Here is a 25,084-nt window from a genome sequence, read left to right on the forward strand (position 1 = left end):
TTCCCAAAGAAATGCAGGACATCCATCTCAATACATGTAGACCTGTTGCAAGCTATCTCTATGGTAAATGCAAAATGAAATGCAAAAAAAGCAGCACATTTAGTGATAATGCAGCAGGCAGAGGAGATCAAGCATGCCAGAGTAAAGTGCTAAGTGCATAGCAGAGGGGAAATGCTATAGCATCAGTGCTTACCCATGTGGGACAAAACTCATCTGCGTGTCTGGTCCCTAGCCCCAACGCACGTTTCGCACTGGGCTTCATTGGGGGGCTAGTCCCCTCTTCTTTGCACTGTCCCTTGCATGGGCATACTGGAAGTTGGGCGCTCGGTACTATGCGCCTGCCTTAGGGAGTAACACGCATGACCGGAAGTAGGTCATGGGTCCCAATTGCATTCCACTGAGGTGTTTGTAAGCATTACTGGAAGTGGACGTTATCGATGCGTGTCAGCACTCGTGGCATGTAGGAGCGCTGGTATTGTATGCGTTCCAGCTAGAAAAAGATAATCTACAAAGGGATATCATACAGGAGTCATCTATTTGATAATAGTTCAATAGATATACGATTCTCCTGTCACAATGTTGTTGTTTTGGTTTTTATTGAAAGTAGAGGTACTTTTTTGTAAGTATATAAAGAGATAATATTTCAACCAAAGAAGAGGTATCAGTATGTAATAGCCATATCCAAGGGTATAAAATTGGAAATTAGTGGTGATGCTTGTGGTTACTGGAAGAATAAGGATAAGAGCCGCTCTTTAGAGGAACAAAGATATCACTACCATGATCCATTTGGATCGATGCCGGCAGTCAGGTTTTGAATTCCTGCTAGACCCAAGAAAAGCAAAAAATTAGAAAAGGAGCCAAAGAGCATTTGCTCATTTCAGACAATTGGGAATAACAGTATCTAGTTCTTTTTCTAATATTCTTTGGTCCCAATCTCCACCCCTGATAGAAGGGGTGATGACCTCAATCACACAGGAAAGGTTAATGTCATCATTCAATTGTAAGGTAACATTAACCCTTTGTTAGATTAACCCATTCGCCACCGCTACAGGACAATGGGAAGCCCACGCATTTTTTATAAACGAATTAACCCCTTAAAATAACAACTAAAACTCCCAAATTTTGCACATCAACCCGTTTCTAATTATTAGTCAAGGACATATAAAAAAAACATGAAATGAAATGCTTTACTGAATGTAAACTATGTGTCATTTCTTGTTGGGTTGGGGAATGATTTGATAGAAGCCGGCAATTTAATTAGCGGCTATTCTGCTATGAAGAACTCTGGGAAATATAAATATATATATATTTATATATGTTTATCTCAATGACTTGTGGGTGTGTGTGTATATATATATATATATATATATATATATGTATATATATTATTGCATTATTGCATATATTATTGCATTCTATGTGTCTATATCTATTCTTTGGTTTCTGTTATAAACCCTGTCATAGGGCTCCATTATATGTCCATTTTGCAAGGCGGCGAGAAAATCTCGCCATACGGATTGCATACGGATGCAGACATGCGCAAAATACGCAACCACACCTTGCTTACGGATGACCTAATGCCCGGTGGTCAGCAATCATAGCAAATGAGGTATTTTGCTACATACAGGTGATTTGATCATCGCATGTATGTAGCAGAGCCGATCAGGTTATGGCAGCTTCTAGTCACCCATGGAAACTATTGAAACATGCCAAAAGTGAAAAATAAAGTTTTTAAAAATAAAAAAAATTAAAAAATATTAAAGTTCAAATCACCCCCCTTTTGCCCCATTCAAAATAAAACAATAATAAAAAGATCAAACATAGACATATTAGGTATCGCTGCGTTCATAATCGCCCAATCTATCAATAAAAAAAGGATTAAATTGATCGCTAAACGGCGTTGTGAGAAAAAATGTCAAAACGCCAGAATTATGTTTTTTTGTTGCCACGACATTGCATTAAAATGCAATAACGGGCGACCAAAAGATCGTATCTGCACCAAAATAATATCATTAAAAACATCAGCTCAGCGTGGAAAGAGTAAGCCCTCACTCAACCCGAGATCACGAAAAACAGAGAGGCTACGGGTTTGGGAAAATGGCAACTTTTTTTGACAAAGTTTGGAATGTCTATGAACTTGTAATGACCTGGAGAATCTTAATGGCAGGTCAGATTTAGCATTTAGTGAACCTAGCAAAAAAACAAACAAACCAGAAACAAGTGTGGGTTTGCACTTCTTTTGCAATTTCACAGCACTTGGAATTTTTTTCCTGTTTCCCAGTACACGATATGTTAAAACCAATGGTGACGTTCAAAAGTACAACTCATCCCACAAAAAACAAGCCCTCACATGGCCATATTGACAGAAAAATAAAAAAAGTTATGGCTCTGGGAAGAAGGGGAGCAAAAAATGAAAATGCAAAACCAAAAATACCTCTAGTCGTTAAGGGGCTAAGGGACAGAAGGGTTAGCCGTCGATGAGCGAGGGCACCACTCCCCGCTGTTAGGCAGTTCTAAAATTGGGGCAAGTGTACCATCGATATGTCTACATGGACAAATCCTCTAAAGTAGACATGGTCCCTAACATTTAAGTGCAATATACATAAAACATTTTGATACCTCTTTCCTCCTTTGTGCCACCTTTTCTCCCCAACAGGGTCAATACGAACATCATGGTGAGCCGTCGATGAGCGGGGGCGCCATTGCCCGGAATCTAGGGTGGTAGGTAGGGTAACTAACTAAAGGATATTGTAGGGATAGGCACGTCCCTAGGTATCTTTCATAAGTGTCTAATGATACTTTGGTGGTGGTATGTGTGTAATTCACGTTATTGGATAATTTTAATTAAAATATTAAAAGTTATATTTTAGTGTATCAAAAAGCTGGAGTATTTTCATCTCGGTGATTTCTAATTTAATACATACTCTCCTAATTAACTTCCTTTTTTCCTGTGAATACAATCTGCATGTAGTTAAGTAACACAGCAGTTTATCCCCCATTGCATCTCTCCGTTTAATTTTATATAAATGTTTGATCGATAAAACTTTCATAAAGTTTAAGATACATTTTTTAGACTTTTTTTGTTCTTTGGATTGTATCCCCATAAATTACTATGTAGCGTAAGACAGGAAATATGCATTAGGAAATTAGACTAAGGTAGTGCTGCTTGCTTTCGATACCTGCAGAATCCGTGTTAATTATTTTTATGGAGAACTGTGGTAGGAAACACCCCAAACCAGGGACTGGCGCCCTGTAGAGGTTCTTGGCATGGCACCTCCACCGTTGCTATCTGTGACACATAATACGGCTCTGCAGACTGTATCAGCCTGTTACACACTTGTATTACCAAGGTCGACAATAATCTCAGTCAATAAAAGTTACACTTTACTCTTTGACATAATACTGCCTCGTGTAATCCGCTGATGGTAAAAAGGATTTCGCTCCCATGTAAAGAGTAGCCGGCGAGCATTTGCTTTGTAAGAAGACACCGGAGTCTTCTCCTATGCAGACAAAACGGTAGATGAAGATCTTGAGGTCATGTCAATGCTTGGAGAGACACGTCCTCGGCACCGTGCTTGCAAAATTGGAACTGGATCGCATTCTTCTTAGTCAGCCTGAATCCGGTTACCTTACATAACAGTTTATTGGAAGCGCCTGTTCTGACTTGTGTGGCTTGCAGGTACAGATAGGACTAGGAATGCGTTGTACACACCCATCCTAATGTATGGAATTGTCTGCGAGAACACCATGTCTCGGGGCTACATTTAATGTATTCAAAACCTGATGATGTATATACCGTGGCATAAGTCATACCAAACTGAAAAGCCCTGCGGAATATATTGGTGCAATGTAGATAAAGATTATTATTACATGTAGGCCAGTTGCAAAAATGAGGAACAAGTGCATCACATATTTCTCATTTTTGCACCCTCCTGTGGATGGATCTCAGGTTGCTGCAGAAAAGAAATTATAAGTCGGTCTCACCATTGTCGGACTGGAATGCCAAGGGTCCACCAGTAACGTCAACTCCAAGGCCCCACTTTTTAGCTACATGTAAATATGGCTTTACCCTTATTCACAGTTCTATAGCAATAAACTGGGGTTGATTGTTAAATAAGTAATATGCCACCTTTGTATATAGTGAACCAAGTACAGTATATAGTGCCAAGTACTGCTCATATAAGAAGATGGTGGCCCAATCCTGCATGGTGGCCCACCAGAGGATCCTTCTCTTCTACTATGGGGCAGTCAGAGCCTGAGTCTCATCTATATAATTTAGCAGATACCCACCTATAACTGCCATGGTCACAGATCAGTACAAACTGTTTAGATGCCACAATCAATAGCAACTGATGTATCTAAGTGGTTTAACAGGAAGGGCCCCTCTGTCACCCTATTTCTCCCTCACTGTTTTTGCTTGTAAAATATCATGGAATGTCAATAGGTTGTAAAGTAGATGGGGGCATAAAGAAGGTCCCGGTGGCTACCATTTTTGTGTTCCTTTACATATTGCTTCAATGACAATACATTACATTTCAGCAGTATAACAGTGTGTTGTACAAGCGATTAAATGAACGCAGGTTCATGTAAAAAAAAAAAAAAGCAAATCAACACCAAAAAATATAAAGATTTTATGATGCTGAGTCACGTCTCACGGAGTTAGGGTAGTCAAGAAATCTGGGGTTACGAGCCAGGAGGGGACATAATAAACAGAGGGAAAAGACAAAGGCGTTGTCAGGTAACAGTTTGAGGTCAGAATATCAGGAAGATCAGAGCAAAGGGGCTAGACAAATGGATAGTCAGAACAAGGTCCAAGTTCTGGCAGCAATAGATCCACAAACAAAGCACAAGGCACAAAGCACCGTTCTCTCCTGGTTCTCCTCCTATCTCTCTGACCGCTCCTTTACTGTATCTTTTGCCGGTTCCTCCTCCTCTCATCTTCCCCTTACTGTTGGGGTTCCTCAAGGATCGGTTCTAGGCCCCCTCCTCTTCTCCTTGTACACTGCCCCTATTGGTCAAACAATCAGTAGATTTGTTTTCCAGTACCATCTCTATGCTGATGACACCCAATTATACGCTTCTTCTCCTGACATCACGCCAGCCTTTCTAGAAAACACCGGCGATTGTCTAAACGCTGTGTCTAACATCATGTCCTCACTATATCTGAAACTGAACCTGTCAAAGACTGAACTCCTTGTGTTTCCTCACGCTACTAATGCACCTACACCCGACATTGCCATTTCCGTGTGTGGTTCCACTATTAATCCCCAGCAACATGCCCGCTGTCTTGGGGTCATACTTAACTCCGAGCTTTCATTCACCCCCCACATCCAATCACTGGCTCGCTCTTGTTATCTGCATCTCAAAAACATTTCTAGAATTTGACCTTTTCTTACCTTTGACTTGCAAAAACTCTTACTGTTTCTCTTATTCATTCTCGTCTCGACTATTGTAACTCTCTTCTAATCGGTCTCCCTCTTACCAAACTTTCCCCCCTCCAATCTGTCTTGAATGTTGCAGCCAGGATCATATTCCTCACCAATCGTGACACCGATGCCTCTACCTTGTGCCAGTCCTTACACTGGCTACACATCCACTCCAGAATCCAGTACAAACTTATTGCCCTCACCTACAAAGCAATCCATGGCTCAGCACCACCCTACATCTCCTCCCTTGTTTCAGTATACCACCCTACCCATGCCCTCCGTTCTGCTGTTGACCTGAGTTTAGCATCCTCGATAATCAGAACCTCCCACTCCCGTCTCCAAGACTTTACACGTGCCGCGCCAATTCTTTGGAATGCACTTCCCAGGTCAATACGATTAGTCCCCAATCCCTACAATTTTAATCGTGCCCTGAAAACTCATTTATTCAGACTGGTCTATCGCCTCAACACATTAACCTAACTATCCCTGTGTGGCACAGTCAAAGGTTTTACCATAACCAGGTTCCCCGCATCATGTTCCCACATGCTTTATGCATCCATTAGCCCTCTGTGTCCGTACTTTTACACACTTAACATAATGGCTGGTCCAAACAATCAGGGCAATTGTTACCACCCACCTTTCGTGTCTCCCCTTTTTCCCTCATAGATTGTAAGCTTGCGAGCAGGGCCCTCATGCCTCTTGGTATCTGTTATGATCTATGTGATTATTGTTATGCTGTAATGTCTATTTTCTGTACAAGTCCCCTCTGAAATGTAAAGTGCTGCGGAATATGTCGGCGCTATAGAAATAAAATGTATTATTATTATTATTACAAGGCACAGAGAAACAAACCACACTGAACTGAAGCTATGACTGACAGCTATCTGGGACTGCCAGCCAATTTAAATAGCTGAGTAATCATTAGGAACAGGGAACACTTGAAGAAGCTCAGCATCCCACGGTCTTGGTCTCAGATTGGACAGCTGCACTGTCAATCAAACTGCAGACAGCTCAGCATGCTCCTGGACCAGACTGGATGACGGAGCTGTCAATCACTGTATTCAAGACAAACAGAGGGGTGGAATCGTGACAGATTCAAACTGTCCTCCATTTAACATGTTTTATTAAATGTAAAATATAAAAAAAGCAAGAAAATAACAAATGGCAAAAAATAAAGTGCAAAATTCAACGTCCAGCTGAAATCGAAAAGTTAAGGCGCAGTCAGATGGCCGTATAAATCGGACTGAGACAGGACTGCAAAACACAGATTGGCCAATGGCTCTCCAGACCTGACCGTGAGCGCTGCATATATTTTTACGAAGCTGGCAAGCTCAGGTCGGGAGAGCCGTGGCCACTCATAGCATTGTAGTCCAAGCTCGACCTGATTTGAATAGCCATCTGACTGTGCCCCTAGCAGGATTCACGATCCTATCCAGTAAAAATTGGTAAAAAAGTACATAAGGGTAATTTTAACATTTGTCAGTTCGTTATGGGGTTTATGCATTCATTCACTACTGAGAATACATTGTAAAGGGCACTGAACATAATTTGAACCCATTCTTAGGCCTCCTTCACACATCCATATAAAACCGGTACCGGAAAAAACAGTGCCGTTGTTATCAATTTTTGGATCAGTTTGCCATCAGTGTGCCATCATTGTTTTTTCAGTATGGATAAAGAAAGAATGAAATTACAAATCTTCTCCTATACTTTGCAATGTTAAAGGTGGTATCCGGGACTTTATAAAAAACAAAAAATGTATCTAAGCCCTATCAGACAGGTAATTGCAACTTACCTGCCTGTTGCACATAGCGCCGTTCTTCCTCATCACACACCGCTCCTGCCAGGGATTCAGCTGAGTCTGCTGACGTGGCAGGGCGGGACTTCCGAGGTCATTTTGATTGACAGCTGGCTCCCTCAATTAGGCAGTTGCGATCCAGCTGTCAATCAGAAATAACCTTGGAAGTCCCACCCCGTCTACAGAGTGGACAGGAAAAGAAGCCTCCACTTTTTTTGTGGATACACGCAGTACACAAAAAAAATCAAGGACATGTAAACAGCTCACAGAACTTGTAAAAAATGGATGTGTCAATGAGTGATGGAGGCCTTTGGCTACATTCGCACACTTGCGTTTCTGGTGCTGTCCAGATTGCACATGGACCAATGGTAATCAATGTGTTCGCTCACATTATTGTTTTTTCACACTAACCATTGCATGTGCTACTGCCACCTGTGTTTGGATGAGACTCACCTGTACATTTTAAGAGTCAGTGATAAGCGGTCATAGAGGAGCGCTTAGGAAGCAACCCAGGGGCAGACAAAAATGTCAGGTCTCCACCGCAGCTCCAGCCGAAAACCTCCAATGGAGGATAGGAGCAATGAGAAAATGGAAACGGTCTTGGGAGCGCAGGAAAGAGACTCAGACAAGAGATGGGGTTAAACCACAACGCGTTTCGACGGAGAATCCGTCTTCATCAGGTGGAAGTTCCACGTGATGAAGACGGATTCTCCGTCGAAACGCGTTGTGGTTTAACCCCATCTCTTGTCTGACTTGTCTGAGTCTCTTCCCTGCGCTCCTAAGACCGTTTCCATTTTCTTATCACCTGTACATTTTGACATTTTGATGGGTGCGCAGAAAAAAAATAAGATGCCATATAATGGCCATCCGTACGACATCTGTTTTTAAGTGAGCCATTGCAATTATTAACTCAGAAAACCATATTTGGCCTAGTAAAAAATGTAATTACTGATATGTTAAAAAGATGACATGGATGAAAATTTGGATGAAAAATTTTATTTTTTCTTCCGGATGAAAAACAGACGATATTTCATACTGTACACTTCTGTGAAATAAGCTATATACAGTATACATATATTGTGAAAAAGGGAACTAACCAGATCCTCACAGACACATTACACTGACATATGGTGAATGAAGTGGCTCCTGTATTGCAAATCACAGGAAACATTTGTAAGGAGTTATGAAACCTGCTTTCCCACAAGTATTAGGTAAAATGGGTAATAGATCTGTTAGTATATACTACATAGCTTCAGTGGTGAATAACACATACTTTTTAATTTTCACATTTCTCTTCTCCATTGCGGAGATATCAGCTTGTAAAGTTTAGGTTATAATTTATTTATTAAGTCCATGGGGGTGTTACCAGAGATTTTTCCCTGGGGGCGTGTCCTTTGTCCCCTATATAACATTTACCAATCATAAGCCAAAGGCGTTGTTTTAGTTGAAAAAAGAACATGCCCGGCTTTCAGCCCTTATCCCTGCCAATACTGTGTAGTATAGATCAGAGTTAAGTGTAATTATAAACACTTTCAGATCTCCTCTAAGGTAGTCAGTATGTTTGTAGGGAGAATATAGCAGCATGTGATTACAAACACTTCTAGATAGTCTTTTAGTATAGTATCAGCATAGGAGAGGCAGTGCTGACAAAGCTTACAGAAGAGAGGTGCAGTTGCAGACGTGATTGTAGTCACACTCAGCTCTGCTATTGTGGCACCCCAGAGTCCTGTTGTCACGGTGACGTTGCCTCCCTCTTATGGGTGATGTCATGCCAGGAGGCGGCGGGGGTCTCCATGCCAGGTAATACACAGCATGCATCCAGTTCCTGCTCTAGGCCAGAGGGGGAGCTCTAGACCTGACTTCAGGGGAGCTGTTCCCTCTGGTCGGGAGGAGGAGTCATTTAAGTCTGTTTGGCAGTTGGTTGGTGGAGAGGGAAGAGACAGGAGCGGAGTCAAGGGCTCTGGGGAATTGAATCTGCGTGGAGCTAACCCCGAAGTGGAGCGCTGACAAAAAAGGAAGCCAGAGTCCTTAGCTGGGCGGGTGCTGTATGCCCCGACAGCCGAATCTGGAGGGAAGGGGGCTGCAAGCTCCCTGGCCACACCAAACACCTGGAGGCACCACAGGTTGCCTGACTCCTTCTGTCATCTGCAACCATCCCCCACCTCCTGCCCAACTTCACTATCCCTGCCCTAACTGATCTCTTCAACTTATATTTAACCTATGGTGTCTTTCTTTCTGCTTTCAAACATGCAGTAATCACACCTGTCCTGAAGAAACCATCTCTCGACGCAACCTCTTTGTCCGGTTATCGCCTCATATCGCAATTCAGGTTTGCACCAAAACTCTTTAAATAGCTCGTCCACTTTGAACATTCCTCCCACCTCTCATCCAACTGCTTGACAATCTAAAATATGGCTCCCATCCCCACCACTCCACTGAAACTGCATTAATTAAAATTATTAATAACTTACTGCCAAAGCTAACAGAAAATTTCCTATATACCTGTCTTCTGCCATCAATAAAGTCAATCACTCCCACCCACTACAGATCCTCTCTTTCTTTGGCTTCACAGACCTTGTCCTCTTCTGATTTTTATGATACCTCACTAAATGCAAATTTAGTGTCTCCCATTCACATACCACTTCCTCAGCCCTCTCTGTTGGTGTCGCTTAAGGCTCTGTCTTGGGACCCCTACTCTTCTCCATCTGTACCTTTGGCCTGGGATAACTCAAAGTTCCATGGCTTCCAGTACCACCTGTACGCCAATGATACTCAAATTTACCTCTGGCCCAGACGTCACCTCATTGCTGCCCAGAATCTCAGTGTGTCTATCATCTATATCCCCCTGCTTCATATCACACTTCTTAAAATTTAATGTGGACAAAATCAAGCTAATCATCTTTCCTCCATCCCATTTAAACAGAACTACAGTTGTGCTCAAAAGTTTACATACCCCAGCAGAAATTTTGCTTTCTTGGCCTTTTTTCAAAGAATATGAATTATAGCATCAAAACTTTTTCTCCACTCATGGTTAGTGGTTGAGTGAAGCCATTTATTGTCAAACTACTGTGTTTTATCTTTTTAAATCATAATGACAACCCAAAACATCCAAATGACCCTGATCAAAAGTTCACATACCCTGGTGATTTTGGGCTGCTATCATGCACAGAAGTTCACACAAATGAGTTTGACTGGCTACTAAAGGTAACATCCTCACCTGTGACCTGTTTGCTTGTAATCAGTGTGTGTGCATAAAAGCTGAGTGAGTTTCTGGGATCCAGACAGACTCTTACATTTTTCATCCAGCCACTGATGTTTCTGGATTGTGAGTCATGGGGAAAGCAAATGAATTGTCAATGGATCTACGGGGGAAAGTTAGGTGAACTGTATAAAACAGGAAAGGGATACAAAAAGATATCCAAGGAATTGATAATACCTGACCAAACCAAGGTCAGGTAGACCAGCAAAAATGTCATCCACAACTACCAGGAAAATTGTTTGGGATGCAAAGAAAAACCCATAAATAACATCAGCTGAATTACAGGACTATCTGAAAACTAGCAGTGTGGCTGTTTCAAGATGCACAATAAGGAAGCACTTGAACAGAAATGGGCTGCATGGTCGAGTCACCAGAAGAAAGCCATTACTGCGCAAATGCCACAAAGTATCTCGCCTACAATATGCAAAACAGCACAGAGACAAGCCTCAAAGCTTCTGGAGCAAGGAAATTTGGAGTGATGAGACCAAAATGTGACTTTTTGGCAACAACCATAAACGTTACATTTGGAGACAGGTCAAAAAGGCCTATAATGAAAGGAACACCATTCCTACTGTAAAGCACGGAGATGGATTGCTGATGTTTTGGGGATGTGTGAGCTACAAAGGCACAGCAAACTTGGTAAAAGTTGAAGGAAAGATGAATGCAGCACGTTATCAGCAAATACTGGAGGAAAATTTGCTCTCATCAGCCTGGAAGCTGCGCATGGGACAAATGTGGATGTTCCAACATGACAACGATCAAAAAAACAAGGTCAAATCGACCTGTCATTGGCTACAGAAGAGCAAAGTGAAGGTTCTGGAGTTGCCATCTTAGTCTCCTGACCTCAATATAACTGAGCCACTCTGGGGAGATCTCAAGCACGCAGTTCATGCTAGACAGCCCTGGAATTTACAGGAACTGAAGGCTTTTTGCCAAGAAGAGTGGTCAGCTTTACCATCTGAAAAAATAAAGAACCTCAATCACAACTACCACAAAAGACTTCAAGCTGTCATTGATGTTAGAAGGGGCAATACACGGTATTAAGAAATGGGGTATGTGAACTTCTGATCAGGGTCATTTGGATGTTTTGGGATGTCGTTATGATTTAAAAAAGAAAACACAGTAGTTTGACAATAAATGACTTCAAGCGAGTCGTGACCACTAACTATGAGTGGAGAAAAAGTTTTGGCGTTATCATTCATAGTCTCTGAAAAAAAGGCCAAGAAAGCAAAAATTCTGCCTGGGTATGTAAACTTTTGAGCACAACTTTATCTGTTACTATAAACAACATCTTGCTTTCCCATCTACTGGATGTCCGCTGCCTCGGACTAACCATTGACTCTGTTCTTTCCTTCAAACCACACATCCAAGCTTTCATCACCTCCTGCCACCTTCAACTCAAAAATATTTCCAGAATTCGTCTCTTCCTCACCTCTCAATCTACTAAAAATGTTCGTGCATTCCCTCATCAGCTACCTCTTTGAATACTGCAATATCCACTGCTGCCTAATTAATTCACCGCTCCCCTCTCTACTCCTCACCTCTCCGCTCTGTAAATCTATCCATTGGCTCCCAATTTGTCAAAGGATAGAGTTTAAATTACTTATACAGACCTATAAGGCCATCCATAATCTATCTCTTCCATATCCCATTAAGCTAATCTGATATCTTCCCACACAAACATCTGATCCTCAAAAGGCCTCGTTTTCACTTCCAGTTTCATATATTCCTCACCCAATTGTCTTTAATACTTACCTCAAGCTTCTTGCATCCTCTGGAATTCTGTGCCCTAACATGTCCAATTGTCTCCTACATTTGGAACCTCCAATGACACCTTGGAAACCCATCTCTTCAAGAAAGCTAAAAGCCTGCAATGACCCTGCTATCACTTCACCAACACCGGAGCTGCTGCAATCCCTAACCTACTGGCTCCTTCCCCATTACTCTGACTGTAGGCCCATGAGGGCAGGATCCTTTCCCCTCTGGTCCAGTCTTTCACTGTTTTTTAGTTAGTTGTAACTTATATTTGTTTTTTGTATGTAAACCCTTATCACATTTACAGAACCACGGAATCAGTGGTGCTCAAAAAAATAATAATATTTTTGGCAATTTCATTTTTAGTTCTTCCTAGCTCACCCTAGATTGTGATTTCAAAATGAAAAGAAAGGTCACACTGTCTGGGTTCATTACATGTCTTGTGAGTGAATAAAGAATTGCAGATCATTGAGCACAAGCTCTCTGACTTACAAACACATGTGGTTTGGCAGCGATTGTCAGGCCACAAGTCCTCTTTGGTGACTCCGTGACATTCTGTTGTGAGAGCAAAAACGATCTTGCAAAATAACTTTATGTTCCTTTTTCTAATAAACCATAGTGTGTAGAAATCGGATTTACATGGTGAGAATCAGAATGCTGTTCATAGGAACCGTACTTTGGTCATGATATGATAACATTAAGATAAGAAGACAGATGGTCTATTATACTGGAGCAATGCTCACTACTTACTGCATATATAGGTTTTAGTTTTCTGTCCTCCAAATCATTCATGAAAGTGACAGGTGTAATTCTCCAGGAAGCTACATTACTTTTATGCTCAACTTATCTTAACACACACATAAAAACTCCTTTATATGTTGTTTTATGCACAAATAAAAACATTATCCCCTACCCCTGGAAGTCAGCAGAAGAAGCAGGGGGATCAGGAGTGTCTAAGCTACCTAAGTTTGACATCAGGTCAGCTCCATTAAAAATTTTACGGAGCGTCCCACCAGAGCGCCCTGCAGGAAAGCATCGGTCACCTTTCTAGGTAAACCTTTTTAAGTTGACATCCAACTGGACAGCACTGCCAGAATTGCGCCCTTTCTCTTCAGTGGGGCAGTTGATGTCCACAACCATCACAACAGTTCCTGATGATGTCAAACTGTAGCCTCACAGCTTGGAGTAGCTTCAAGTGCTCACCCTTGTCAAGAGAAGTGCACATTGATAAGCATGACAGGTTCAGCAATCTTCCAAAGACTAGCTGCTGAACCGCATCAAGTGGAAAAGGACAATCCCTGATCAGAATGGGGACATTTACGGACCTGTAATCACCACCACTAAAGATGTACGACTGGACATGAGAATACCTCCTCCTGACCAGATGGGGTAGAGCTATGCAAATTTTCTAATCCGTTCTTGCCTTTGAAGTTCCTTGAAGTTAGATCCTCGGCGGGTATGTCGTATAACATTGGTCTTCAACGTTTCTTGAAGATGTAGGTCCTTGTTGAAGGCTTAGCATCAAAACTTTATTAATTGCTGACTGAAGAAGTTCATTCTGAAGTAGATCTTTATTTTCAAGATTGTAGTAGTAATACTGAAACACTACTGCAAAGAACTTTAAAGCAATAGACTGAGAGGTGGTCAAGGATCAGGTCTTCCATGTTTCCAACATCACCTGAAGATTAGAGTTGAGCGACTTTTGTTTTTTTAGGGTCGCGTTTCGTTTCGTGAAACCCGACTTTTCCAAAAGTCGGGTCGAGCAAGATCGTCCGATTATAGGGAAAAGTCGGGGTCGTCCCGAAACACGAAACCCAATGTAAGTCAATGGGGAATAAAAGTCGGCAGTGAGAGGAGGACAGGAAACACACCAACAGTGCCCATTTGAATGCCAAAAGCATCAATTCTTCTTACTTAAGCTTGTCAACCTTAATTAACTTCATAATACAAGTTACGCACTGAAAAATGGGGGTTATTTGGCTACAGACTGTGGGGGGGGAGGGCTGGCTCCAGGTTTTCATGTGCCCTGGGCGAAAGAGCGCCCCTTTAACACATACCACAACTCATCATGCTCCGATACGGCAGAGAAATAGCGGTATAGTACAATGAAAAATACCTCACTTTTTACATCTCATGACGAGGCCCATCTATTTCTCCATACAGAATCATTGGTCCCATATAATGTTTGAAACAGTATATGATGAGCTCCACATAATGCTACAGTATATGTTGGTCCCCATGGATGAAGCTCTACTGTCTTATGGGCCCAAATAATGCTCCAAACATAATGGGCCCCATTTCTAATGCTCTAGTGTATAATGGGCCCTGTAAATGCTGCTCCAGTGTCTGATGTCCACCTTTGGAATGTTCCAGTGTATGGTGGGCCCCATCTATCATTCTCAGACGGTGTTAGGCCCAGTATGGATTGCACGTGATTGCACAAAGGTTAGAAAGGGTACCGTATCCCCAGATAACATGTATGGATAGCGTACACATTCAAAATATATGTCTCAGGAGGCAGGCTCAGACGGTGTTAGGCCCAGTATGGATTGCACGTGATTGCACAAAGGTTAGAAAGGGTACCGTATCCCCGGATAACATGTATGGATAGCGTACACATTCAAAATATATGTCTCAGGAGGCAGGCTCAGACAGTGTTAGGCCCAGTATGGATTGCACGTGATTGCACAAAGGTTAGAAAGGGTACCGTATCCCCGGATAACATGTATGGATAGCGTACACATTCAAAATATATGTCTCAGGAGGCAGGCTCAGACGGTGTTAGGCCCAGTATGGATTGCACGTGATTGCACAAAGGTTAGAAAGGGTACCGTATCCCCAGATAACATGTATGGATAGCGTACACATTCAAAATATATGTCTCAGGAGGCATGCTCAGACGGTGTTAGGCCCAGTATGGATTGCACGTGATTGCACAAAGGTTAGAAAGGGTACCGTATCCCCGGATAACATGTATGGATAGCGTACACATTCAAAATATATGTCTCAGGAGGCAGGCTCAGACGGTGTTAGGCCCAGTATGGATTGCACATGATTGCACAAAGGTTAGAAAGGGTACCGTATCCCCAGATAACATGTATGGATAGCGTACACATTCAAAATATATGTCTCAGGAGGCAGGCTCAGACGGTGTTAGGCCCAGTATGGATTGCACGTGATTGCACAAAGGTTAGAAAGGGTACCGTATCCCCAGATAACATGTATGGATAGCGTACACATTCAAAATATATGTCTCAGGAGGCAGGCTCAGACGGTGTTAGGCCCAGTATGGATTGCACGTGATTGCACAAAGGTTAGAAAGGGTACCGTATCCCCGGATAACATGTATGGATAGCGTACACATTCAAAATATATGTCTATACATCAGGAGGCAGGCTCAGACGGTGTCAGGCACAGTATGGATTTGACGGCCCAGATTACACAGCTGAGGAGCAGGGAGAGGTAAAGATTGCAAATGCTGGGGCCCTGCCCAAGCAAGGGGGGCCCACTCGTGGGCGTCGGTACTGGCACTGGGCCCCTCATAGTACAGCGGTGTGTCTGACGGCGGGTGTGCACCACCACCGTCAGAGACACTTGATTGCACTATGAGGGACCCTGTGCCAGTGCCCGCGCCCAAGAGTCGGCCTACCCACCTGTCCAGGGCAACGGCACTCGCATGGTGTCGTGTGCTAGGTGGTGACCCCGGCCATGGGGGGGGAGGCAGTACAGTTAGGGAGTTTTAGAAAGTGGCATATGTTGATGTTGGACATTCAGCTGATGCAAAAGGTGAAATAGGTGAAGTACCAGGAAGAGGTGGACCAAAGCAAGCCATTTTTCTGTCACCCTATGTGTCATCAGGGGAAGGTGGGACAAAATCCTTGGAAACCCATGCGTGGTTCATTTTAATGAAGGTTAGATCATCCACATTTTGGGTTGACAGACGGGTCCTTTTTTCTGTCAGGATTGATCCAGCTGCACTGAAGACTCTTTCCGATAGCACACTTGCAGCTGGGCAAGCGAGCTCCTGTAAGGCATATTGGGCCAATTCAGGCCAGGTGTCCAGTTTAGCGGCCCAATAGTCAAAGGGGAATGACCTGTGTGGGAGAACATCGATATGGGAGGAAAAGTAGTTTGTAACCATAGTTGACAACTGCTGTCTCCTGTCACTTTCCATCGATGCAGTATTACCAGTTGTGTGAGCGGTATTTGAAAAATCAGTCCACAACATTGTCATGAAACCCCTGTCTCCAGTGCCACTTCTGCTGTGTGCACCACGAACACCTCTGCCAAGCTGCCCCCGGCCCGTACGACTCGTGTGAGAACCATCACCGCTGCTGTGTGCTGGGAATGCCTCAAGCAACCGATTTACCAGAGTTGCTTGTTTATTAGCCAATATTAGGTCAAGGTTCTCCTGTGGCATGATGTTTTGTAATTTGCCTTTATAGCGTGGATCCAGGATGCTGGCCAACCAGTAGTCGTCATCGTTCATCATTTTGGCAATGCGGGGGTCCCTTTTTAGGATCCGCAAGGCATAATCTGACATGTGGGCCAATGTTCCCGGTGTCAATGATGCACTGCGAGTGCTGGGTGGAGGAGCACTTTCTGGCAAATCCACATCCCTCCAGTCACGCACAAACCCTGTACCAGAACTTGCCACGCCAACATTTTCACTTGCCCCACGAGATGCATCCTCCTCCCCTAAGTAATCATCCCCATCATCATCCTCCTCCTCCTCTTCTTCCTCCACCTCGTCCAGGAGAGGTCCCTGAGCAGACAATGGCTGAATGTCATCAAGGATTCCCTCCTCCTCTTCCTCCTCATCAACATTGGCTGCAGACGCCTGCTCCTTAAGGTGCGTCAAAGTTTGCATGAGCAGACGCATAAGTGGGATGCTCATGCTTAGGATGGCGTCGTCTGCGCTTACCAGCCGTGTGCATTCCTCAAAACACTGAAGGACTTTACAAAGGTCTTTCAGCTTCGACCACTGCACACCTGTCAACTCCATGTCTGCTCTCAAAGTGCCTGGCCGTGTATCCTCCCACAAATGCATTATGGCCTGCCTCTGCTCGTACAGCCGCTCCACCATGTGCAGGGTGGATTTCCACCTTGTTGCAATGTCGATAATGAGGCGGTGGTTGGGAAGGTGGAGCAATCGCTGCAGCTTCTGCATACGAACAGAGTGTACAGGCGACCGGCGGATGTGCGCGCACAGTCTTCGCACCTTCTGGAGCAGGGCTGTTAATTCCGGATAATTTTTGAGGAAGCACTGCACCACCAGGTTCAAGGTGTGAGCCAAGCAAGGTATGTGGCTGAGTTTTGAAAGGGCTATGGCTGCCACAAAATTACGGCCGTTATCACTAACTACCTTGCCTGCCTCAAGATGTACACTGCCCAGCCATGACTCAGTTTGTCGCTTCAAGTACTCGGCCAGCACCTCGGCGGTGTGTCTGTCGCCCAAACACATCATCTGCAACACAGCCTGCTGACGCTTTCCACTAGCTGCTCAATAGGGGGACACATCGTGTGCAACAGTGGCAGCTGCAGATGGAGTGCTCGTACGACTGCGCTCTGTGGACGAGCTTTCGCTTCTGGAGGAGGAGGGTCGAACGCCTACAGCCAACTGTTTCCTATACCGTGGGCTAGGCAGCACTGTCCCACCACCGCTGTCCCCTGTGGACCCTGCATCCACCACATTAACCCAGTGCGCAGTGATGGACACGTAACGGCCCTGGCCATGCCGACTGGACCATGCATCAGTTGTGAGGTACACCTTTCCGCTCACTGACTGCTTGAGTGCATGGACAATGCGGTCTTTCACATGATGGTGGAGGGCTGGGATGGCTTTGCGAGAGAAGAAGTGGCGACTGGGTAGGTCATAGCGTGGTACTGCATAGGCCATGAGTTCGCGGAAAGCTGTGCTTTCCACTAACCGAAAGGGCATCATCTCAAACGAGATTAGTTTGGCAATGTGGGCGTTCAAACCCAGTGTACGCAGATGAGAGACTGAGTACTTTCTTGACCTACTCATAGTGTCTGGGAGGGTGAGCTGGACTTGAGAGCTGCATATGGTGGAAGTAGCGGTGGACAGGGCGGACTGAGAGAGGGTTGATGATGGTGATGGAGTTGGTGTTCTTTCTGATGGCCTAGAATCAGTCTTTCGTTGATATAACAGTGGGATTCCCTGACTGCTGTGGTCTTGCAACGACACCTCAACATTTGCTGCTGTGCTAACCGGTGGGCTTACAGTGGGGGAAACAATGTAGCGTTGCTGACTACCTTCGTTGTGATCAGTTGCACATGTGGCACTTGAGGTTTGGTGTTGTGTCCACGCTTGCAAGTGCATGCTGGTTAAATGTCTAAGCATGCAACTGGTATTCAAATTTTTCAGATTTTTCCCTCGGCTAAAGGTCTTTGCGCACTTCTTACAGATAACCTTGGCCTGATCATGAGGATTTTGGTCAAAAAAGTGCCACACTGCACTCTTCCTACTTTGGCAGACATTTTGCGGCCTAGCACGCTGTGATCTTTTGACCCTCTGGATAAGCTGTCTAGCAACTCTTTTGATGTTTGGAACCTGTCTTTGGAGTGCTCCGGGCCTGCCAGATAACAGCTGTTGCGATGTCGATGTCTGCTGTGGATGCTCCTCATCTGAGCTATTGGAAGCAGCACCCTCTTCCCCCAATGGATGCCAATCTGGGTCAACAACTGGGTCATCCATCACCTCCTCTTCTATGTCATGTGCACCTTCCTCTGTGTCACCGTGTATGGTGGTATTGTGTGCAGGAAGGGGCACCTGAGTCTCATCAGGGTCAGAATCTGGCTCTGTACACTGCGAGGACAATGTAGTGCTCTGAGTGAATGTACCAGCAGAATCATCCATCAGCGGCTGTGCATCAGTGCACTCCATGTCAGATTCATCTTGGCCTGGGTAATTCACCATTTCACTTGATAATCCAGGTATGGTATGTGAAAACAGCACCATGGAGTAATCAGTAGTATGGCCTGCGTCATCCTTCAATCTTGGTTGGGGTGAAGGACACAAGGAAAGGTGTGGTTCATGAACATGAGCCTCCAATGATGACTCAGTGCTTTTACTTTTTACAACTGAAGAAGAGGAGGCGATAGAGCTGGAGGCTGAGTCAGCAATGTAAGACAAAACTTTTTCCTGATGCTCTGGCTTTAAAAGCGGTTTGCCAACTCCTAGAAAACTAAGCGTTCGAGGCCTTATGTAGCCAGACGATGACGCAGGGTCAGCACCTCCTGCATTCGGTCCTATTTTGCTCTTGCCACTACCATCAGATCCACCACCAACACCATCATTACCAGCTGCCAACCCCCGCCCAATTCCACGGCCTCTTCCACCAGCCTTCCTCATTTTTGGTAGAAATGTAGACAAAATCCAACAAACTATATAGTAATGTAAAACAAGGTACAAGGTGTCTATAGGACAGGGGAGATTTTGAATTTCTGCAGACACTTGTGGACACTGGACACTTTTGGATTGTGTGAGGCCCACTGATATCTGAGCGCTATGTGACAGGCTCGATGGCACAGCTGTGACCAAAGTGACTAGAGGATAAGGGAGATTTTGAATCTCTGCACACACTTTTGGACACTGGACACTTTTGGATTGTGTGAGGCCGACTGATATCTGAGCGCTATGTGACATGCTCGATGGCACAGCTGTGACCAAAGTGACTAGAGGATAAGGGAGATTTTGAATCTCTGCACACACTTTTGGACACTGGATGGACACTTTTGGATTGTGTGAGGCCCACTGATATCTGAGCGCTATGTGACAGGCTCGATGGCACAGCTGTGACCAAAGTGACTAGAGGATAAGTGAGATTTTGAATCTCTGCACACACTTTTGGACACTGGATGGACACTTTTGGATTGTGTGAGGCCCACTGATATCTGAGCGCTATGTGACAGGCTCGATGGCACAGCTGTGACCAAAGTGACTAGAGGATAAGGGAGATTTTGAATCTCTGCACACACTTTTGGACACTGGACACTTTTGGATTGTGTGAGACCCACTGATATCTGAGCGCTATGTGACAGGCTCGATGACACTGTGACAAAAGTGACTAGAGGATAAGGGAGATTGGATTGCTTTTAAAAAAGCAGTTTGCGGAGCAGTGGGTAAACAGCAATGCAGGAATGTCAGGAAGCCTTAGAAGGCAGCCCAACAACCAACACCACTGATATACCACTATATAGCCTCCCCTTGCACTGCACACACAGTGACTGGTGTGTTGTGCAGGCCAAATTGCTAGCAGCAGAAGCAGTTTTTTTGTCTTCTCAGCAGGACAAAAAAAAAAATTGGGATTGCTTTTAAAAAAGCAGTTTGCGGAGCAGTGGGTAAACAGCAATGCAGGAATGTCAGGAAGCCTTAGAAGGCAGCCCAACAACCAACACCACTGATACACCACTATATAGCCTCCCCTTGCACTGCACACACAGTGACTGGTGTGTTGTGCAGGCCAAATCGCTAGCAGCAGAAGCAGTTTTTTTGTCTTCTTCCCTGCCTAACGCTCTCCCTACAGAATCAGCAGCAACCTCTCCCTATACTAAGATCGGCAGAAGTAAGATGGCGGTCGGCGTGCACGCCCTTTTATACCCCCTGTGACGCCCAACAAAGCAAGCCAATCACTTGCATGCCCTTCTGAAAGATGGTGGTGACCCGTGCCTATGTCATCACGTTGCCCACAGTGTCCGTGGATCCTGATTGGCTGAAAAAGAGCGCAAAACAAACTTTTGAAACGCGACTTTGGCGCGTAAGTCGCCGACCTCGTGGCCGATCTCATCCTAGGGTCGGGTTTCGTTTCATGAAACCCGACTTTGCCAAAAGTCGGCGACTTTTTAATTTTTTCGACTCGTTTCGCTCAACTCTACTGAAGATCCTACAAAGGTCATGATGCATTACAGTGTTCTGTAGAAACTAATGCTAGCTGCTGGAGTTTTGGTAAGGAAAGGAATTGCAATTAGTGGGAAGCTCAGGGAGAAGCTTCCGCTGTATAGGGGTCTGTAGAGACCTAGTACACAAGAATGCCTGTAGTTACAGCACAGTGAGCCTAACCCAGACAGAAGGCAAATGATACCAGAACAGGAAACCAGAAAGAGTGTTAGGTTCAGCAGCATTGTCCTAGAAGTGAGTACAGCTTATTGGGAAGCTAGGAGAGGCCCAATCGGGAGCATAGTTGGTAACAAAAGTGGAGCAGAACTATTGATAATCCTGAGACTGCGCTGGGCTCTTGAAGGTCGTTCTGATACAGTGGTGAATTGCTAGGTGCAAATCTAGCGTGGAAGATTTAGAGAAAGAAAACTATATCTTACCTCATAGGAGCATCTGGAAATATAGCTGCTGCAGCCGTTGTAGATGAAGTAGCACAAGCATCTGCTAATATGGAACTCTATGACTGTGAGATCGTTTTGAAGATGAAATGTAAGGTACTGCCATATATACTATTAGAGCAGAGCCAGGTTGGACAGGGTTAAGTTCTAGCTCTGCAGGAGTTAATTAGATGCACCTGGCAAGCTTTTCAGTAGAACCAAGGCCTGTGTTCACTAGGTATGTCAGGCTGTGGATGGAGCAGAGTCCAGAGTGTTGCTGAGGAGTGACCAGCCAAAATGCAGCTGTAGCTGAGAGAGGGACAAGTGTTGTGAGTTCATTTTCCCCTTCACTACTGAGGCCCGAGGAGCTCCCTCTTCTGGTAAAGAAAGGTAGTGAGCCTGATTATCAAACACCTGAGTCTGATGATGATGACTGGCTGAGTGGAGTTACTGACTGGATATAAGGCTGCCGACGCCCTTCTGCCCTGTGGGTGATTTCTCTGTGGGATCCTTGGAGACCAGTCTGAATTCCTGCTCCTCTAAAGCTAAGTTTTCTGCTCGGCTTTTTGCATTTGTGCTTAGACTTTGTTTTGCTTTGTTTTTCTGGATTTCTGCCATTCCCTGCTGGGGTGTGCTGAATTCCTTTAGCTCTGTCTTCTGAAAATACCTGAGTGCTGATTTAGTTTTTGAAGCCTAGCTGCTTCAGGGTCTTTTTCATATCAGCTTGTTGGCTTATGTCTTTGATAGGGTTTTGGCAGATTGCAGACAGCAACCTTCCTTTCCTGTTCTGTTTAGCTAGCTTGGGCCCCATCGTTTGCTCAGCCTATCTTTCTATCTGTGTGAGTGTTTTTTCATCTTGCTTCACCGTCATTATATGTTGGGGGCTGCCTTTTACTTTGGGGTCTGCTCTGGGGCAGTTTACATTTCCTTTTCTGTCTATAGGCTTTTTAGCGCTCCGGCTGTGATCGAGGGGTCTAGGGCATCGTAGGAACCCCCCACGGCTACTGCTAGTTGTGTTGATAGGTTCAGGGGTCTGCAATCTGATAGTTGCCAACTTCTCTGGTTTTCTGGACGTAGCTTCTATTTTTGTGTCTGCCTCCTACGGTGACTCAATCATAACAGACAAGCCTGGGTTACTCTCTGAATGGAGACTGCATGGATTAGCTAGGAAAGCTGAGCAGTGTGTTTGTGGGAGCTGCTGAGAACGGTGTGGTGAAGATACAGCCTGTTCAGGGTGAGCTGAGTCCAGAAGTGAATACTTCTGTTTGGTGCTAGAAGCTGATGAAGCTCAGGCCGAAGGGTATACCGGCACTGGTAGGATCGTGCCTTTTCTGTGTATGAAGTTTTCTCCAGTAAACTGTTCTGTAATCTGTTTGGGTAAGCTGCACTGACATGCAGTATTTCCTGCTAAATTAACTGTTTATATGCTGTGATACCTTTGTGCCTATGTAAAGGTACCGGAAGTGAAGTTCATTGGATGCAGCAAAGAGCTGGATTCAGAGAAGGGGTTAAAGAAGTTTACTTTGAACAGGTTATTAAGGTACAAGGGATACTCTGCACAGGGAGATGAAATCAACAACGAACTGGCACAGGGACACTGATCACAACAACAGAATTTGCACAAAAACACAATATTTTGAGGGAAGAGGGAATGTACGAAAGAGGTAACTTATCACCTGAAGTTCTTGTTGGGGTAAGGCTGGAATATCTCCCACTGGTGTCGTAGATCATGGACAATGTCTCTGGCTCTGTTGCGAAGGAACGAAAGGCACTATCTCCCGACCGTACCGATGTATCTGGGCTTGCTTGGCTTGGGTGCATTGGTAGGTAGCAACAGTCTCTTTTGCTGGTTCCTCTTGGATGTCGCAGAAAACGAGCAGCATACAGGCTCGCAGGCCATGGGAGCATGCGAACCTCTAACGGTCTCGCTATGATCAGAGTGAGTAAAATTATCTTTCACTGCGAGCGAAAAGGACCGGACAGGTACGGGAACGTCCAGGGGCAGCTCAGTCAGGGCGGGCTCCGATGGTAAGTCAGTCTGCAGGGAAATAGCTTATGCGGCTTTCGCAGTCGGTGCAGTGGGGTAGGAGTCAACCTTCTCGTTGTACTCGTGTCGCCTTCCTACCAAATCTCCCCTGTTCCCGCGCTCCGTCCTTTTTATCTCCCCCACATCTCCTACTGTCCAGTGCAAAGGTCCTGTTTTTTTGGTTTGGAATCTCTTGTAGTTTTATGAAAGCAATAAAACTACACATGTTAGGACCAAACTGCATTGCCTGTGTACAGGCTTCCTAATGCTTACCTGAGAGCATGAATCCCTACACCATCTATATCAAAACTGTCAAAATCAAATGTGAATACTATATAGTTTAATGCCTGTCATGTCTTTTCAACTTCTACCTCTTTAAAAGACTTTCTATTGTTAACTTTAATGGTCTCTCCTAATTTTTTGTTTATCTCCTCCATCACACTAAAATGCAGGCCGTTGCCACTGGCTCCCAAGGAAGCAGTACCGTTAGTGTGAGGGAAGACGTAGTCACTATGTCAAGTGTTTCACAGGTGTTCAGGGTTTCCAAACCACCTTCGGCCATGCGAAAGCTTACATAAGCATTCACATGTATTTAATGGGAAGAGAGGAGAAAGCCACTGCCAGACACCTGTGGCAGCGACTTATCTCTCCTGAAAACAGAGACATCGAATATTGAAATTCCTACTGCCAGATCCTTCACCCCTGAAAATATCTGTTGGAGAAGAGTTTGGAGGCCTCCATACAGATCAGATAGTCAATCAGTGGGGTCGCCCAACTTTCTCCTAATGTGTATAGGGGCCTATTTTGGTAATATTTAGGGGTGAGTGAATGTGCTCAGTAATACTTGGATATCACTCAAGCATCTGGGTGCTCGGATGTGCTCTGGGCTCGGCGAGTTTTAGTCAGTGTTCAAATTTCAAACTTGGATCCCCACCCCGCATGTTTTGTGCCTGTTACCCGGGCAATAAGCATTCGGGGATTGCCTGCCAGTCACTGTAATGCAGTAGCCATCTTGGTAGAGGCATTACTGTGATTGGCTGGCTGCATTGCTTCATCATGGATATAAAAGGACAGACACTGGCATGCTTAGCACACAGATGCCATTACACTGCTTAGGGACAATTCTTACTGGAGGAAGAGACTGCTTGTCCAGGGCTGTGTGTGTACAGTTGAATGAATTTGAGTCCTCTAGCGTTGATACTGGTGCTGGTTCTGAACCATACTAACAGCCCTTCTAAGGGCTAATCCTGTTCTTTGCTATTTGTATCAGATACATTCTGCATTTTGCCTAGGGACAGTTGCAGGAGCAGGGAAAATGGTAAAATAAAGGCTCTAGGCAGAACTGTGGGCTTCACAGTCCGTTGCTATATATAGCTGCTGCATGTGACCAGATTTTTTTTTTGGGGGGAACTTACTATATCATCACTCAAAGAGTATTACATGCGATGCCTGCAGCTCCGCTGCCTACATGAGAAAATGGCAGC

The sequence above is a fragment of the Dendrobates tinctorius genome, unplaced genomic scaffold (genome assembly GCF_039654945.1).
Source record: "Dendrobates tinctorius isolate UK_male_01 unplaced genomic scaffold, ASM3965494v1 ptg000245l, whole genome shotgun sequence".
In the NCBI taxonomy this organism is placed as follows: Eukaryota; Metazoa; Chordata; class Amphibia; order Anura; family Dendrobatidae; genus Dendrobates; species Dendrobates tinctorius.